At 44.9% G+C, this 17,959-nt stretch overlaps 1 protein-coding gene across 1 annotated transcript in view; it reads left to right on the top strand.

The window, feature by feature from the left end:
- Positions 1–1,158: 1,158 nt before the first annotated feature.
- The window catches only part of KIAA1217 (KIAA1217 ortholog), a 702,592-nt gene continuing 685,791 nt past the window's right edge, over positions 1,159–17,959 (top strand). The window contains exon 1 of the mRNA XM_070501282.1: positions 1,159–1,815. The gene's annotated coding sequence lies outside the window, so the exon portion shown is untranslated. The remainder of the gene's footprint in view (positions 1,816–17,959) is intronic.

Below are 17,959 nucleotides of genomic sequence, written 5' to 3'. Positions count from 1 at the left end.
TACTTTTCAACTCCCACTCTTCACCCTTTCCATGTTAAACAACTATTTTAATAAATAAGAGGCAACTCGGGCGATCAAACCGTGTTCTGGATTCAGGAAGGCAGAACTTTGCAGTTAAAAACCCTTGCCATCCGACGGGCGCAAAATTACCAACCGCTTTGGGGTCCCTGCGGTGCGTGCCCGACGCCTCGCTGCTGACGGCGGCTCCGGCCCCGGAGGTGGCGAGCGGGCGGCTCCCGGCTGGGCCCAGCCGCGGGGTGCAGAGTGCCACGGGCGCCCCGAGTCACGCGCTCTGCCCCAAAGATGGCTGGGTCGCTGCTGAGGGACAAACACTGCAGGGACAACCTTTAGCCATCCTAGAATCTCTTAAATATCCTTCATGTGCTGCCTCTGCCGAAAGTCTAGTATATTTTTGGCCCCCAGGACAACTTCAGAGAACGAGGAAATTTGGGTGGCTACTCAGGTCCCTTTCGAGAGTAAGGTCCTGGAGGGTGGCAAAGACTTAAACTGTCCCCTCGCCCTGATGATCTCGAGGGACTTTGCTCGGAGTTCTAACCACAGCGGCATCCGAGCCAGACGCCAAGGGCAGGGTATCGCGCACCCGGAGCCCAGCCCCTGCCTGGACCCGCTTCTCCGGTTCCGGGTGCGTCCGCCCAGCTTCTGGGGGAAAGTCCTCCAAGATTCACGCGGGGCGCGAATTAGGCGGGGAAGGCCCGGGCGCTTTGATCCCTTTGCAGCAACTTCTCAGTGCACGGCCACGGTGGGCTGGGTGTCAGCTTCGAGAAGGCGAAAGGTGCCCTTGGCGCACCAAAGCGGGCTCCCTCCCAGGACCTTGGGGCGGGAGTGGAGGCCAAGGGGACCCTGAGAGCGCCCCGTTCACATCCCGCCTCCTTCCTACAGGAGCGTGAAAATCACCCCTCCCGCACGGTCCACTCCTCTCTTCTTCCTAAACCTCTAGCGCAGCGTTTTAAAGGCGTCCAGTGCATCCTCCAACTTTGGGGAAAGAGACACCCAACTCCCGCTCTCCCACCGCCCCGGTTGCGTTAATCCGTTTCCTTTGGTCGCATCCAAACTCCGCGTCCGTAGCATCCCCGCCCCAACCTGGAAGCGAGCGCCCCCGGCTGTTCACGGCAGCCCCTTGGCGCCTGTGTGCAGGGAGCTCGGTTTCTGGCAGGATCCAGCTGCGGTTCCGACTGGTCCCCGGTCTTGCGAGGCACACGCGCGTGTGCACACACTCCCGCGTCCTCGCTCCGTGCACCCCACCCTCTGCACCGCTCCTCCGCGGGGTGCGGGGGGGGGTGGGGTGACGTCAAGACTGCAGTCCCGAGGAGAGCGGCTGGAGAGGGCTGCGCGCTCCTCGCCGAGAAGCTGGAGGCGCACTCGGGCGGCCGCGGCGCCCGCGCTCCTCCCTCTGCTCTGCACCCGCTGTCACGCTGCCCGCGCGCGGGGGAGCATCGCAAGCCTCCAGGTGAATTGAAAGTCGTTTCCGGGGGAGGACGGCGAGGGTGCTGCAGTCCTGGCATGCACTGAAACTGCAACTCGGACAGAAACGACCCAGCGGAGGAGCGCGGCGCGCTGCGCAGCATCCTCGGGCTGCTGGAGGCGGTCGTTGCTCAGCTCACAGCCGAGCGCCGCGGCCGGACCTCGGCCCCGGGACGCCGGCCCTGGGCGCGCTCGCCCGGAGAGACCCCCAGTCCTGCGCATTTCGCCGCTGCGCTCGAGTGGGGAATGCGAGCGCGGTGGCTCCAGGTCGCCGCGGAGCAGCTGCCTGGCGGAGAGCGAGGAGAGGCGAGGGGGCGGCAGCCTCGGCCCGAAGTAAGTGCAGCAGAAGTTTGCGTCGGTTTCCCCGCCGCTCCCCTCGAGCGAGTGGGAGGCAGAGCTCCTCCCCTCGTTCTCTGAGGAGACCCGGGGCAGACTTACAAGGGAGCCCCTCCCGGGAGAGAAAGCGTTTCCGGGGGGGCCAGGACCGAGAGCACAAAGGCCAGGAGGGAGCCCAATGGGGAGAGGGGGTGCCAAAAGAGGAGACCCCTGCCTGGGGTGAGGGACACGCAAGGAACCCGATCCAGGGGATCTCAGAAAGGGAGAGATCTGGAGAGAGTGCAGGTGGAGGTAGTCACACCTATTCTGGTGACCTTGGCGTGCCCCCCTGGAGCGGCAAGCCAGGGCTGATCAGAGGTTGGAAACGGGTGCGACTAGGATAGTGCGTGGCTTCTCGCCGGCGTGCGCTGAGGGCATCGCGCTCCCAGACGCTGGAAGACCAGGGCAAGAGGAGAGAGAAGGCGGCCCGAGGCGGCGACGCTGGAGGGTGGGGACGCCGGGGAGTCGGGACCCAGGTGCTCGGAGTGGGAGGTTGGGATCCTCTGGGATGCTCCAGCCGCGACGCGGGAGACCGCGGCCGGAGGAGGCGGGTGCGACGCTTTGGGTCGCTACAGTTGTTGCGCGTCTTTCGAGCCTCAGTAGCGAATTCTTGTAATTGGGAGGCTTCTCTGAGGGCGACAGCGCTCGGGGAGCAGGTTGACCGGCCGCGGCGGCGACGGGCCTCCCCGCTGCCCTCCCTCTCCGCTGCTCTCCCCGCGCCGCCTCGGATCCCCAGGGGTCTTCAGGCTGTTCCCCGCGGCCGCGAGGGCCGGACCAGAGTGGGTTTGCTCAAGTGACGTCGACTTTCTCCTCACTCTTTCTTGGGCCATGTTCAGCTCTTCTTGGCTCCCTCTTCTCTAATCAGACTACCGAAGGACGTCTTATTCTTTAACCGACCAAACTTCTAGCGGGGAAAAAAAGTTCCTGGAAGCTGCGTTGCGCCTAGGAGCAGAGCCCCGCGGTGGGGGGGCGAGGGCGGCGCGGACCAGCTCGACCACTCTTTTTACCTGGGGAAGGTTCTCGGAGAATTTTATATAAAATGTGATAAGATTATTCCGGGAAGGCAACGAAAGCATCCTTTTCTAGAGTAGGGCTGTCTGTGCCTAGGAAACCCGTATCCCACTCAGCTTCTGGTACCAAGGGTACACTTTGCGGGGAGAGGAAGATGGCTAAATAAATCTTTTTTTCTTTTTTAAGTCATTCACGGTGCATCCTGATTTCATTTACTCAGATTCATTCATTTATTCATGCAAAATGCTTTATGAGGTCCAATATGTGCCAGGCCTCGTGTTAGATGCTGGGGCAATAGAAATAAATGATTGATGTATGGCCCCAGTACTCAGGGAAGTTACAGTCTATAAAAGAAGGGATCTGGAAAGAAGATGGAAAAAATACATGTCCCACAGGAAAAGGCAGATGCTGCCTGGTTTTTGTCACAATGACTCCCTCCCAGCTCATTAACTATGGGGCCCAATGTCTGCTGGATTTTCTCTTCCCTGAAGGCAAGGATCATTCTTCTTTGATGCTCAGAGGTCAACACTGTGCCAAGCACATAGTAGGTCATCAATAGCCTCTGTTAAACGAATGGATGAATGGATGAATTATTCTCAGAGACAAGTGTCTTAAAGACGATATCAGGCTGTATTTGGGGAACATGCAAAGAAGAAAGAATGTGTTGGAAGGAGAAGAAATAAAGGGAGCTGGAGAGGGCAAGAAATAAGAGAAGATAGGGTTCATAGACATTTGAAGGTACATATTCTTTAACAAACAAGTTTTGTTTTCCATTTTCACAGAGTGGAAATTACCAGCACCCAGCTCAGTTGCCTATCTATGAAATATGTGAATCTCTGTGGATACTTAGATTATAACTTTTTTAGAGCAGAGTCTCTGTCGATTTGCCATATGGAGATCGTAATGTCGTGCTCATGTGGATATATTGATAATATGGTGATTTGGATATGTCTAGGACAGTGGAACAGGTTGGTGAAAAAATACTGGGGAATTACCAAAGTAATTCCTTCGAACATTTCATAATATTTTGATACTTAATGACCACATTTCTACCCCTGTAGTTTAACCATAATTAATTTAAATTTGATTAAAATATTTATACATAGATTTTGCCAATGAAGATTAAATACATATATGCAACCCTCCCCTTGGTTTAATGAATTGAACCCAAGTTACCATCTCACTCATATAGAAGGTGGTAAATTCCAAGGTGAGTGAGAAGGGTTTTTCCCCCTATTAATTTAATGTTATTATTTTTACCAGAAAAGTAAAGCTTCATATATTCTTCTTATTTGTACAACAGAACTACTTACTTTTTTCAAAATCAGTATTTACCAGTGGTAATAATAATTCAGTGATTTTAATCAAGAGATTATAGGCAATAATCCTGGATTTAGTTATTGGAACCTTCTCAATGCTATGAGATTTGGACCCATTCTAGAATTTTTGTAAACCTTGTTTTCTCTACTTAGAAAACGAGATTATTTTACTTAAATGATTTAATTAGGCATGTATAAACAGAGTGTCAATGTAGAGTGCTATTTCATTTTGGATGTTGTACTCTGTAGTTGATGTCATTAATTTAGTATACCAACACTGACAAGCAATTTGTAATTAACAAATAAAAAAACCCATATTTTCCATTATTAGGTATTTTGCACATGTTTTAGGACATTATCAGAGTTTGAGGAAGAGTATTGTGATTGTGGACAATGTATGGTGATTAAAGATTATATTTTAGAAGTAATTGTAAATAAATACTAAAAAAGGTAGCTAAACTTTGGGATTCTTTAACCAAACACTGAAATGTGTCTTCTGTTGTGCATATTTGATTTGGATTGTTACCAGAATGGTACTGTTAGAGCAAAGGACTACTTAAATGAATCTTGCAGATTTGACAAAGAATACATTCTAGAGGGCAGAACTTTATTTGGGAAATGTAGTGACGCTACAGAAATGCTGAGGTCATAGGAGTGTGGGATCTTAGATTACCGAGCTTAGAAATTCTCTAACCTCATTTTTGCAGATGAGAAAACTGGGGCGTAGAAAGATGAAGGGTCTAGATTTCCCAGGATCACATTCAAATGGGCAAAAGAGTCCCATATGTTGTCCGTTCTAGGCTGGACAGGCAATCATGCCCTCAGGGCACATAAACAGGGGGACAAGTTAATGAATCTGCTATTGTTGGATTTCCTCTTTTCTCTCATTCTCTCCACTTCACACCCTCCCCTGGCCCCATCTCTGAGAGGGCTCCCACCTGCCAACTCCCTACTCTCGTTGTTCCTACTGCCTTCAGGTCCTTCATTGGACAGAAGAGTAAAGGACTTGGTCAGGTTCCATTCTCCCAGCCTCATACACAGATCTGGGCCTCGACAGAACTGTGAAATAAATCAAGTTTGGATTGAGTGCTCCCCACATCTTTCCTACATTTTGACATCAATGCACATCATAGAATCATAGTTTCAGAGCGAGAAGACCACAAATCATCTGGTCTCTGTATAGATCATCTTATCGATGAGGGAACTCCAGCCCAGAAAATGTTCTGTGACAGTCATATTGCAGCCATCATGAAGAACTTCACGAATCGAGTTCTGATTCTCATTGGCTGCTGTGTTCTGTCTTCACTGAATGGCTCTGGCTGGCGTTCTGTTAATGTAAGCGTGTGGCCTCTGGAGGGAGACAGCTTGTGTTGCTGTCCCAACCCTGTCTCTCCCCAGCTAGGCAAGTTACTTAAGTTCTCCAACACCTCTGTTTATCTATCAGTAAGTTTTTGTTTTGTTTTGTTTATAGGCTCTTACCTATATATAGGTATTGAAGTAGTTGCGTAATTATTTGTTTATTGTTTCTCCTCTAGATTGTAAGTTTTATAAAGAGAGGAACCGAGTATTTCTTGGACACTCACTGCATGTCCAAGACTAGCACACTGTTTGGCACACAATGGACACTCAGTAAACATTTGTTGAATAAAGGAATGAGTGAATGAATGAATGAGTGAATTTAGTAATGATTAGGTGAAGGAGGCATCATTTAGGTAGAATTGGAATTCTTAATATGACAGCCATATCCTTCTAAAGATGCTAAATCTAAAACAACATCACTTCTTTGATGCTCAGAGGCCAACACCATTTTCTGGGTTGACAAGACCCTGATATGCCCCTTCCCAAACCTACTTCTCTGATTTATTCCTTCTCTCAGCAGTAATGAATAAATGTGGCAGCTCCGTTTTTTTTTCAATTGCTTGAGCCAAAAACCTTGGGGTCATCCTTGACTCCTCCTTCTCTCACAGCCAGCGATTTTAATCAAGAGTTTATAGGCAATAATCCTGGATTTAGTTATTGGAACCTTCTCAATGCTATGAGATTTGGACCCATTCTAGAATTTTTGTAAACCTCGTTTTCTCTACTTAGAAAACGAGATTATTTTACTTAAATGATTTAATTAGGCATGTATAAACGGAATGTATAAACAGAATTCCATGCATTCGTAAGTCCTGTAGCTGTGCCTTTAAGATATATTCCAATCCCCACCACCTCCCTTGCTACCAGCCTAGACCAAGCCTCAGTCATTTCTCACCTGGATTATTGCAGTGGCTTCCTAACATCTCTCTCTGCCTCCATCCCTGCCCCACCCCAAAGTCTAGGTTCAACACAGAGCTAGAGCAATACTACTAACACTTAACTCTGGTCTTAGTACTCCTCTGCTTCCATCTTCCATCTTCTCATCTTCCTCTTACACCCCATCTACCATCTTCCCATCTGTCTCAGAGTAAAAGAAAAAGTCCTTACAATTAGTTAATTAATAAGGCTCTACACTATCTAGCCCCTTCCCACCCCCCTGACTTCTTGTCCTATTTCCCCTCCAATCACTGTGCTTCTGCCACGCTGACGTCCTTCCCGTTCCTACAACACACCACGTAGGCTCTCTCCTAAGCAGCTTTGAACTTCTTTACCCTTCGTCCGGAATGCTTTTCCCCAGACACCTGCTTGACTCACTCCTTCACTCCCTTCAAATCTTTCCTTAAATTCCCCTCCTCACTGAGGCCTCTCTTGGCTACCCTATTTAAGATTACACCCCTCTCACCTTTTATTCTCCTTCGCCGTGTTAATTTCCCTTTTAGCTCTTGTGACTATAAATATTCTACACACGTCTGTTTTGCGTTTCTCTGTGCGCCTGGCACACCGTATATGCTTAATTAGTATAAGATGTTATCATTATGGTGTCATCTCTGATCTCCTGGCCTTTTTGTCCCTCCTTTGACCAGGATTGTGGTCAGAGGCAGAATTCTTCCAGGATCCTTAGCTGTTATTTTTGGAAATGACCTTGAAGGAGTCCCAGTGGTTGTTTACATCTCCTGCTAGAATTAATTAGGAAATAAAATGCAGTTATCTCTCCAAGATATGGCCTAATCCTTTCCATGAAATACCTTCTGGCCTGGGGCTTCTGGAAGGTTGCTGCTGTCAGTTCCATCCTCAGGGAGAGAGTATCGTGTTCTATCAGGCTTTCCACACAAGCCCTCCTCACATGGGGCCGGGTCTTCTTCCACTAAGGGATCACACTGTGTTTCTGAAATGGCAGCAGCAGTGGGAGGTTGGGAAGAGTGGTATCCCAAGGCCAAAAGTGGAGTCAGGGCCAAACTGGGAAACAGCTGTTTCTGGAACATTATTTCCTAATGCCGTCACCCAGTCAAGTCAGGACTGAGAACAGGAGTGTGTGAGGGGTCACTGCGAGGAACTTCATAGGACCACTCGGGTTGGCTTTTCGTGTCTCTTGCAACTAGGTTTGCTTCTTGCTTGTCTTAAGATGAATTTTCTCGTTGGTTGCCTCCTGACCCAGCAAGTTTTAGCTGAGGAGGAGTTACGAGGCCGTATCAATTAACCAATGAGACCCTACATGAGAAAATAAGAATTAGATAAAACGACCCCTGTAAAGCCATCCCCAGGCCTGGGAAGAGCGTGTGTGCTACATAACACAACTTGATTGCTTAATAATTGGCTGTACCTGTTTAAATGTGCTGTTGGCTGAGCTGATAGGATGTTTTTTACGGTTCTACCAGCATATTGGGAGCAGATATTGTGCCTATGTGTGAAAGTTGGGTACCTTCTTACCCTTCTGTAAAATTACCATACCCTACTCGTAATTCCTATTAGCTCAGAGCAGTCACACTTTACAAGTTCGCTCAACAGACGATATTTCCAATCCTGAGTGTTCATAATGGTTTTGTCTTAACAGAGAAAAATGTTCTGCTGTGCCCATTTTTGGCTCTAGAAATAGAAAGGGAGCCCTGGGTTTAGTCCTTGTAGGTTACTAGTTCTGTTCTTAGCACGCTCTGTGACCTTGTCCAATTTACAGTAGTTTAGAGTACCTTTCTGGAGCCAGGGAAAGTCACCGCAGCAGCAAAAATGGGGCCAACAATCTTGAAGTATAGCCATGAGAAATCCATTTTCTTCTAAGTCTAAGAGATGCAGCCAGTGCCACCCTTCGGGAGAGACTGTATTTTTGGGGGTGTAGCGGGTGTGTATGGCTTTTAGGATAGAAACCCAAACTCCTACAACAATGAAAAGAAAGATGGGGTGACTTTTAACTTTCCAAACCACTGTGTACACATAATTTTTTTTGCCTAGTTTACAAACACATTTTGTTCTGAACATTTTTCATAAGTAGGCTGTTTGGAAATTTTCTCATAGAAACAATGTTACATGTGGAATTTAGGTTCCCAGCTGCCTTGGGAAAAGCCTGTTTAATTCATTGCTGAGTATTAAAAAATGATACTATGGTTGGCTTTTTCATATGGGAAAATGAGTATTAACTTATAATTAATAAAATTCTAATTTCCATCATGTTACTCCTTGAAGATCTAGGTTGGCATTTTTATAAGTAATCTCTCCCTTGACTCTTAGTAGTTTATTCAACAGAAAAGAATAATGTATATATTATTATATATGATCATTCAACTAAACAGACAATCTTGGATCTCCTTTATTTACCAGCTTTTGAAAACAAGTTTTATAAAATCATGTTAAATGAATAAAGCATGAATAAATAAATGCATAACCAACATTACTTATGTAGACATCATGGAGAATTAAGACGAGTGCAAGGCAAATCTCAGTGTTGATATATCCATCAATGTCTCGTGGATTTGGAGGGAATGAGCTGCTCCCCTAGCCTCCCACCCTGAGGCCTCTGCTGTGACCCCATTCTGCACAGGACAGGGGTGCTTAGCTTGTTGGACACTTGCTGAGATTTTGAAGCCAGTTTTCTCAATCACACCTGGGTCCTTTGCTTACCGGATCCCCAAGATTGGACGCTGGCATCTAGTACCCCTTGTAGATGACACAAAACAATGATCCTTTCCTCTCTCTTTGTCCTCCTTCCCTCCGACCTGCAGTGTTCATGGCTCCTCCTTCCTTTTGGCTTCATTCTCTGGTGAAATCCAGCCTTCTAGTCCCTCAAGCGCCCTTATGCAAAGTGTGACCCGCCTTCCCTCTAGTGGTGATCAGGAAATCTGCCCCTCCATTGGTTTTCTCTCCTAGGTTTGTTGAGATATAATTGACACATAACATTGTGCAAGTTTAAGGTGTACAATGTGTTGATTTGATACACTTATGTATTGAAAAATGATTACCACTATAGTATTAGTTAACACCTCCATCATGTCACATAACTACCATTTCTTGTTTATGGTGAGAACATTTAAGATCTGCTCCCTGAGCAATCCATTGCCTTGGTTAACGCCAGGAGCTCGTTTTCACCTGCTGCAGACCTGGCAGTGGGCTGCGCCCTTCCCTTGCAGCATCTCCGGAGACCTGGGAGTGGAGACTCTCCTGGAGGTTGCTCATGCATAGAATGGGTGTCCCAGCAGAGTAGGGACAGAGGGAAGGGGGATTGGAGTCAGTGACTGTGAGATTCTGAGGGTTTTTTTCCTTTGGAGGACCCCAAACATTGCCCTGTGTGCTTCCCTGTCCATTTTGAGCTTTGTACCCTGGTGTCTCATCTACACATTCCCTGAGGTCCCCAAAACAGGTTCAAAGCTTCTTCCCTACCCTCTGATTTTTGAAAAGTGGAGAGGTGAGAAGATTTTCAGGTTTTCACTTGGAGGTGTGCTGGCTCTCTGGAGGAAGAAAAAGCCCTGATTTGTAGTGTTTGTTGATTTCTGTGTTGTAAATATTTCCACTCTAGCCGATTTCAGCATGATGTCAACTGGCTGGCAAAACCCTTGAAAACTGAACAATTGGCTCTTGCGAATCTGTACAAGCTGCTCCCACACTCTGCTCTTCTTATTGCGGACAGTGGTGTAAAAGAAACGATAGAAGTTTTCCTCTTCTGCTCTCTTTCTCTCCCCGTCCCCCCTCGCATTTTTCACTCAGTGACTTCTAGAAAAAAAATAAAATGCATAGATCTGGGCGTCTGCATAATGGTTCTATAAAGATCCAGATAGTAAATAATTTTAGATTTTGCAGTCCACATTTGGTTTTTGTCACATCTTCTTTTTCTTTCTTTCTTTTTTTTTTTTTTTAAAAAAACAGTCCTTTAAAAATGTAAAATCTATTCTTAGCTAAAGTCAAAAATCATGCTGAGGGTTAGATTGGGCCTGTGGGTCTCAGTTTGCTGACCCCTGGAATAGATGATTTGAGTGAGTCTTTGGAAATCCAAATTTCAGAGGAGTGGTGTAATAGATATATAATATATGCAAATCTAATATATTATACATTTACATAAATACATATGTATAAATATTTCTGAGACAGTCCAGACTGAGGGAGGCTATCCTGACCACTTCACCGTGGGGCCCAGCCTTGGGTTTCTGTTGGAAGAATCAGACCTCTGGGAGCTGGGAGTTGGAAGTGGTGAGGACACTGCGGATAGTGATCTCAGGGGTGAATAAGGAGGAACATGGCCTCGGGGCATCTTTTTCTTTCCTTCTTTCTTTTTTTAAACAGTCTTATTGAGATATAATTCACATGGTATAAAATTCATCTGTTTAAGTATGTAGGTCTGGGGCTGGCCCTGTGGCACAGTGATTAAGTTTGGTGCACTCCACTTCAGCAGCCTGGATTCGTGGGTTGGGATCCCAGGTGCAGACCTACAGCACTCGTCAGCCATGCTGTGGCGACAACCCACATACAAAATAGAAGAAGATTGGTGCAGATGTTAGCTCAGGGCTAATCTTCCTTAAGCAAAAAAAGAGAAAGATTGGCAACAGATGTTAGCTCGGAGCTAATCTTCCTTAGCAAAAAAAAAAAAAAAAACCTATATAGTTCGATTTTTGTTTTTTAGTGTATTCATAGGATTGTGTAACATCACTACAATCTACTTTTAGAACATTTCCATCTCCTCTAAAAGAAATTCCCATACCCTTTGCAGTCAGTCACAATTCCCTCCCTACCTGCCTGCCCTGCCAGCCCCTGGAAATCACTAACCTACTTTCTGTCTCTATGGATTTGTCTATTCTGGACATTTCATATAAATGGAATCATACAATATGTGGCCTTTGGGGACTGGCTTCTTTCATTTCTTTTTATTTCCAAATAATCGTCCATTGTATGGATATGCTACATTTCATTTACCCCATGCATCAGGTGATGGACATCTGGGTTGTTTTCAGTTTTTGGCTGTTATGAATAATGCTGCTATGAAGAGTCACGTACGAGTCTTTGTATGGATATATGTTTTCATTTCTCTAGGGTAGATATCTGGGATGGAGTTGTTGGGTGGTGTGATAACGCTTATGTTTAGCATTTTAAGGAACTGCCAACTGGTTTCCAAAGGGGCTGCATCATTTTCCATTCCCACTGGCAGTATAGGAGGCTTCCATTTTCTCCACGTCTTTGCCAATATTTGTCTCTTTTTTTGGTTATAGCCATCCTAATAGGTGTGAAGTGGTGTCTCACTGTGGTTTTGATTTGCCTCTCCTTAGCAACTAATGATTTTGAGCATCCGTGTACGTATTGGACATTTATGTATCTTCTTTGGAGAAATGTCTATTCAAAGACATTCTCTGTTTTTAAATAGAATTATTTGTCTTTTTATTATTGGTTTGTAAGTTGTCTAGATACAAGTCCCTTGAAAATATTTTCTCCCTTTATGTGGGTTGTCTTTTCACTTTTCTGATGGTTTAGTTTGCAGCACAGCAGTTTTGATATTCTGATGAAGTACAATTTATCTATTTTTTCTTTTGTCACTTGTGCAACAAATCCAAATTCATTAAGATTTATTCTTATGTTTTCTTCTAAGTGTTTTGTAATTTTAGTTCTTGCTTAATTTAGGTCTAATCCATTTTGAGTTAATTTTTGTGTATGGTGTGAGGAAGGGGTCCAACTTTATTCTTTTCCATGTGGATATTCAGTTGTCCCAGTGCCGTTTGTTGAAAGGAGTTGAATTTTCTTGGCACCTTTGCTGAAATCAATAGATCATAAATGAGAGGTTTTATTTCTGGACTCTCAGTTTTATTCCATTGATCTATCTATATGTCTTCTCTCGTGCTAGCACTACATTGTCTTGACTACTGGGGCTTGGTAGTAAGTTTTTAAATGGGAAAGTGTGAGTCCTCCAGGTTGGTTCCTATTTTTCAAGATTGTTTTGGCTATCTGGGTCCCTTGAATTTCCATATGAATTTGAGAATCCATTTGTCAAATTCTGTTGAAAAAGCCACCTGGGATTTTGGTAGGAATTGTGTTAGATCTTTAGATCAATTTGGGGAGTGATGCCACCTTAACCATATTAATTCTTCTTGTGAACGTTGGATGGCTTTTTATTTATTTAAATCTTCTTTAATTTTTTCAACAATGTTTTGTAATTTTAGGTGTAGGAGTATTGCACCTATTTTTGTTAAAATTATTCTTTAGTATTTCTTCCTTTCCAATCTGTATTCTTCCCTTCTTTCTTTCCTTCCCTCCTTCCTTCCTTCTCTCTCTCTCTCCCCCTCCCTCCTTCCCTCCCTCCCTCCCTCCCTCTCTCCCTCTCTCTCTTTCTTCCCCCCCTTTCTTTTTTTTTCATCCTAATTGTCCTGGCTAGAACCTGCAGTATAATTGTCAAATAGGAGGGGTGACACTGGACACCCTTGTCTTTTTCTTGATCTTAAGGGGAAAGCATTCAGTCTTTCACCATTAAGTATAAAGTTAGCTGTGGGTTTTTCACAGATGCCTTTTATCCAGCTGAGGAAGTTCCCTTTCTCTTTCTGGTTTATTGAGTGTTTTTATTGTGAAATAGTATTGGATATTGTGAAATGCTTTTTCTGTGTCTATTGAGATTATCATATGGTTTTGTTCCTTATTCTACTAAAGTGATGTATTACATTAATTGCCTTTCAGATGTTAAACCAACCTTGCATTCCTGGGATAAATTCCACTAGGTTGTATTGTGCAATCCTTTTTATATGTTGCTGGATTTAGTTTGCTGGTGTTTGTTGAGGATTTTTGTGTCTATATTCATAAGAGATATTGGTCTGTGATTCTCTTTTCTTGTGATACCTTCATCTGGTTTGGGTACCAGGGTAATAGTGGCCTCTCTTCTTCTATTCTTCATTCATAGCACTGCTTTTCTAGCCACTTCAGGGACTAGCACAAGTGTAAGATGAGAAGAAGAGGAGGTGGATCCCAGGCAGCAGCATGGAAGCAGGGAGGAAAACCCCAAGTAGAGTCTACAGAGGACACAGGGTTCTTGGTTGTCACATGGACACCAGACTGGATACCTATTATTGGGGATATCTTATGTATAGGATGTAGTCTATCCTGTACTTTTTATACATATATTCATTCAGAATATTAATTGGTCACCTACTGTGTGATAGGAAGTACATTTATTACTGATAAATTTAAATAGACACGTTCCTGTTGTATTAGAACATACAGGCTAAAGAGGTAGACAGATACAATAAAATAATAAAAAATTAATTATAACCTTATAATTGCATTCAGGACAATGAAGAGAAGTTCCTGGTGCTGTGAGAGAGAGAGGATTTGGTCTAGCGTTCTGGTGATGAGAACAACCTTCAGGAAGGCTCCACTTTGGGAATAAGTGATAGAAGGCCAAGGAGGTGGAGTGCACAGAGCAAGAGGAAGGAGAATAATGGGGAGGAGATAGGTGAGAAGAGCCAGACCACTCCTGGCCCAGAAGTCAGGCTAAAGGACTGCGTCATCATCCTCAGAGCAGTGTGTTTTCACTTTTAAAAAATTTCCTTGCCCGGATTAACTAGTCATATTTTTGTTTCAAGTTTTCCTTAAAGAAGAAAATATCACTCGTTATTTCTGCTCTTTCCATTTTAGTTTCTTACTTTTATGAGACTCCAAGTGGAGACAGGAGGGAAATGGAGCAGAGTGAAGGATGAAAAAATGGTTTCAGGCTGGTCATAGAGAAAAGGAAAGGAGAAAGAGAGGGTGACAAGGTTCTGTTTGTTGAACAGTAATAAAAAGGATGGGAGCTGGAAGGAGAAGCAGCAGGCATCTGGTCCATTCCCTTAATTTTACAGGTGGACACACAGGCCCGAGAACACCGGCGGACTCCTTGCTCACATAGCCTGAGGGGGCAGAGCCAGAACCGGTGCCCCAGCTGCTCACCTCTCTTTTGAGTGCTCTTCCCACAGGAGTCACTCTTCCTCAAGCTGAGCTCTAAAGGGTAACAAACTGTTGGTCAGGTAAAGAATGAGGGGAGGGAGGTTTCAGGTATAGGGCCCCGATATACAAAGACCTTGAGGCAGGAGAGAGCTTGAACATGGACTTCAAAGATGGCTGCTCTGGTTGGAGCATAGAGTGACAAGAAGACAGTGAAAAGTGAGGTGGAAGGGTTAGGTAGGGGCTTTGTCACAAAGGGTCTTGTCGGTATTGGTAAGGAGTGTGGATCCATTCTAAGTGCAATGTGAACAGTTTTAAGGAAGGGAGTAACATGAAAAGATTTATGTATTATGAAGATGACTTGCTACTTTGCGGAGAAGAGATTAAATGGCGCCAGAGCAGAGGTGGACAGTCCAGGTATGACTTGGTGGAAGGTGAGATGGTGAGGAGAAGTGGACAGACTAGAGATGTGCTTTGGAGTTAGAATGGACAGGACTTACACATTACCTTTACGGCATTGATGGGACATCCAAGAGGAAGATTAGGAAAAGGGGGCAGTGTAGTTCGCTCCTGGGGAGTTGGGTTATTCTGGAAGCAGATGTATTGGCTCTTCCTGAACCTCCTGAGAAGCGCAAAGTTTTGGGTAGTGGTGTCCATGACTTGCCCTCCAGTTTTTTTGACCAGATGTTGCCCCCCCCCCCAGTGGTGGGGGAAAATTCTCGGAGAAAAAGAAACTTCCTTCCACCTGCAATGCCCTCCCTTCTTTCCTGATGGACAAATGTTTACCTGTTCTTCAAAGCTTGTCTCAAATATTACCTCTTCTGTGAAACTTTCAAGTTATTTATTTATTAACAAACACATTTATGACACTTTTTAATGTCAATCTAGCCCTCATTACTGTGTTTGTATAACCCTTATTCTGCCTAAAGTGCCATGTTTACCTCCATTTAATACACAGCAATATGAAGCACAGAGAGATTAAGCCACAGGGAGGCAGCGTGGCTCCACAGCCCCATGCTGTGTGGCCCACACCCACTACGCTCTGTGGCGTCTTGCTGGGAGCTCTCCAGGCACAATACTGACTCCTTCTCTTGCTTCCACTGACTTCTGTTATAGCACTTTTCATCTTGTGTCAAGAATTAATTGTTTGAATGTTTTTCTTCTCTGGTAGAAAGTGAGCAAATTGAAGGCAGGAACTGTGTGTTGTTTATTTTCATGTCCTCAGTGTTGAGTACATAATAGATGCAGAATGAATGAATGAATGAAGGAACATGAGTGAATGAATGAATGGCTGAAGGAATAAAAATATACTGGCAGAAGTGGGATGGAGCCTTCTGTAACCTTATGCAGGCTGCACTTTTTGTAGGCCAAAGAATCCCCGAGCTGCATTATAATTCAGGCCAGTGTAATTTCTGGCTTTGCCATCATATTATTTTAAAATTTCCATTAGTCCTTTGATGTGTTCTAATCAAATAATGCTATTCTCAGTTAAACAGATGATGAAGCTGCTGCACTGGCAGGTATTATGCTGTCTAAACAGAGTCGCTCTTTTGTCACCAAGGACATCTTTGCATCTGATATTGATTTAAATATTCAGTTATGAATGTTGTGAAGACGACTTTATTTATAGCTAATGAGGATTGTATTGGCTGAAGGAACTGGCAGTGTGAATCATACAGCGTGTGCTTGTTAATCCAATGTGAATGAATGGAGTCACTTCATTGATCAGCATTCACAAGGCTATTTGTTCTGTACTGCTATACAGTTGAAAATATTGGGTGAAAAATGATTTGATTGCATTTTAGTGTCAAGTGGTAAAAGTATTTTTGGAAAATTCATTATATTTTGCAGATAATTCAAGTCGTGTTGAGCTTTTACTCAAATATTGATTTATGTAGGTGTGTCTTGATTTGGAAAAATTGTTTTACAAAATCTGAATTGTCGAATAGATACATTAGAAACAAAGTCCATTACAAAAGAATCTTCAGGTGGTTCATCAAATATCTATGGAATGGGTATAATGAGTCTAGGGGACTGGGTCACCATCTACCCTTCTTATTCTCCAGGGTTCTGATCAATACAGCAAACCAACCAAGCGAGATTGGCAGCCAGATGGAAAATATAAATAGTGGTTTTGCTTGTCTGTATAGTCCTCAGTGCAGAGTTCTGTGAAATCTGTATTAGAATATACACTTTAGGCCTCATCCAAAGTGGGACTTTTTACTCCTACTCTTTATCTAGAATTGAGCCCCACAAGCTCAGGTGTGCTTGCAGAAGGAAGGAGGGACCAGATCATCAGAGCAGACCCTCCTAACATTTTCTTGAACATGGATGAGGCTGGCAGTCTGCTTCCAGAAGAAAAGTGTGGTAGGCAGAATAACAGCCACCCCCAAAGATGTCCACATCCTAATTCCCAAAAGCTGTGAATATTTTTACCTTTTGTAGCAAAAGGGGCTTTGCAGATGTGATTATGTTAAGGATCTTGAGACGGGAGAGTATCCTGGAGTATCCGGGTGGGCCCAATCTAATCACAAGGGTCTTTACAAGGGGGCTGCAGGAGGGTCACAGGAGATGTGACGACAGGAGCAGAGGTCAAAGTGATGGAGCGCCACAAGCCAGGGAATGTGGACAGTCTGCAGGAGATGGAAAAGGCAAGGAAATGGATTCTCTCTGGAGCCTCCAGAAGGAACGCAGCCCGGCCAACACCTTGATTTTAGCTCAGACAGTTCTGCCCTGCAGAACTCTAAGATGGTAAAGTTGTGTTGTTGTAAGCCATTCAGTTTGTGGTCATTTGTTACAGCAGCAATAGGAAACTAAAACAGAAGGCTTGGGGACCTGCCCAGATGTACTTACCACAAGGGAACAAGAAACAAAGGAGAGCCCTCTGGGTCCCATCCCAGAAAGTGAAAGATGAAGTAACCCTGCCCACTAGAAGAGCATCGTCCAGTTAACGGCGAGCTTCAGCACATCAAACCAACCACGCTCCTCTCCTGAGAATGAGGGAGTGAGAGATACAGGAGCTAATGACGGTACCTCAGAGGGGAGAAGTTTAACTGCACGAGTTAGAGACTTACACAGCCGTTGGAAGATGGGTGAGCGAGCCCAGGATGACCACTTTCAGGAAATCTGGAAGTGTGGGAGTCCCAAAAGGGTGCCAGATCTATAGATCGGGCCTCACTTCTGCTGTCTGCAAACACCTGTGAGCTTGCCTGTGGCTGCCATCGAAAAATAATACCTTTCACCCTCCAAATCTCACGTGGGGTGGACTCTCAGAGGGAGCCTGCAGGCCAGGGAGAAATGTGGTTTCTAGACTTTATCACTCCCAAGCTCAAGGACTGAACTGGACAGAGTATCAACAATATCTGACATGGAGGGTGAAGAGAAAATGATGGCAGAAGTTGGCTTCGTTATAGTTGGAGGAAGAATGTGGAAAAAGGAACATAAATGTCCCTCCTCATAACCCCCAGTCCCTTTGTTCTACTGGGGCTTTAGCCACCCTTAGGGGGCCAGTTGACGAACATACTGGCAATTCTTTAAGTTAC

The sequence above is a fragment of the Equus asinus genome, chromosome 29 (genome assembly GCF_041296235.1).
Source record: "Equus asinus isolate D_3611 breed Donkey chromosome 29, EquAss-T2T_v2, whole genome shotgun sequence".
In the NCBI taxonomy this organism is placed as follows: domain Eukaryota; kingdom Metazoa; phylum Chordata; class Mammalia; order Perissodactyla; family Equidae; genus Equus; species Equus asinus.
The sequence above is the reverse complement of the archived record's forward strand: the minus strand, read 5'-3'. Positions and strand labels throughout refer to the sequence as shown.